Raw genomic sequence first — 1573 nt, 5'->3', positions numbered from 1 at the left:
TTCCCAGGAGAGAATTTTCCCACTATTCAGCCTAAACCTTCCCTGGAACAACTTTGAGGCAGTTTTTTTGCTTAAGGGGCTCAAATGCTTGGTGTGTTGTGAGAGTTATGTGTGAGTTACACATGAGTTACATGGGAGTTATATGGCAATTATATGGGAATTACTTGAGAATTACATGGAAATTACCTGGGAATTACCTGGAAATTACATGGGAATTACTTGGGAATTACATGGGAATTACTTGGGAATTACTTGGGAATTACATGGGAATTACTTGTGAGTTACACATGATTTACATGGAAATTATATGAGAATTACTTGGGAGATTAATGGGATTTTTTTTTTTTGCAATGGGCTCAAATGATTGTTTTATATGGAGAATTAGGTGAGAATTACTAGTGAGTTCCTAGTGAGCTACACATGAGTTACATGGGAATTACTTGGGAATTATATGGGAATTATATGGGAATTACTTGAGAATTACATGGAAATTACCTGGGAATTACATGTGGGTTCCTTGCAAGTTACAGATGAGTTATGTGGGAATGAATTCGGAATTACTTGGGAATTACTTGGGAATTACATGGGAATTACTTGGGAATTACATGGAAATTACATGGGAATTACATGTGGGAATGAATTGGGAATTACTTGGGAATTACATGGGAATTACTTGTGAGTTACACATGATTTACATGGAAATTATATGAGAATTACTTGGGAGATTAATGGGATTTTTTTTTTTTTTGCAATGGGCTCAAATGGTTGTTTTATATGGAGAGTTAGGTGAGAATTACTAGTGAGTTCCTTGTGAGCTACACATGAGTTACATGGGAATTAATTGGGAATTACTTGGGATTTACATGTGAATTCCTTGTGAGTTAGACGAGTTACATGGGACATTAATGAGAATCCTTTTTTTTTTGGCAATGGGCTAAAACGGTTGTTTAGTCTGGATAGTAACATGAGAGTTACTTGTGAGTTCCCTGTGAGTTGCACAAGAGTTACATGGAAGTTACTCGGGAGATTAATGGCAATCCTTTTTTTTGCCAGTGGGCTCCGTGGGTTTTTTGCCTTGAGAGTTAACTCTGTTAACTTGTCAACACATGCGTTACATGGGAGCTTTGGGGTTTTTTTTTTTTGCCAAGAGGTTCAATGTGTGGTTTGTCATGGGAGTTAAACGTGAGTTACACAAGAGTTGCACAGGAGTTACTTGTGACTCACCCCAGCCTTTGCCAAAGGCCCCAGCGGGTTGGATTGTCACGTGTATTTCACGTGAATTCGATGGCAATTCCATGTGAATTCCACGTAAATTCCTTGTGAACTCCACAGGAGTGCCCGTTTCTTGGCCAGGAGCGCAGATCGTTGATTTATTTATTTACTTCTCTCCCTGTCCGCCAGCGGAACCTCACTCCCCTCACAAAATAACGACGCGACTCCTTTAAGAGGCGCCCTCACTCTGGCCCCGCCTCTCAGCGCGCGGGTGGGGGGCGTGGCTTGGCGAGACGGAAAGAGACAGGATTGATCGACAGCGCCGCTGCCCAATCAGATGCCAGAGAGCGGAGCGGGGGCG

This window comes from Geospiza fortis, unplaced genomic scaffold (assembly GCF_000277835.1).
Source record: "Geospiza fortis unplaced genomic scaffold, GeoFor_1.0 scaffold61, whole genome shotgun sequence".
NCBI lineage: Eukaryota > Metazoa > Chordata > Aves > Passeriformes > Thraupidae > Geospiza > Geospiza fortis.
The sequence above is the reverse complement of the archived record's forward strand: the minus strand, read 5'-3'. Positions refer to the sequence as shown.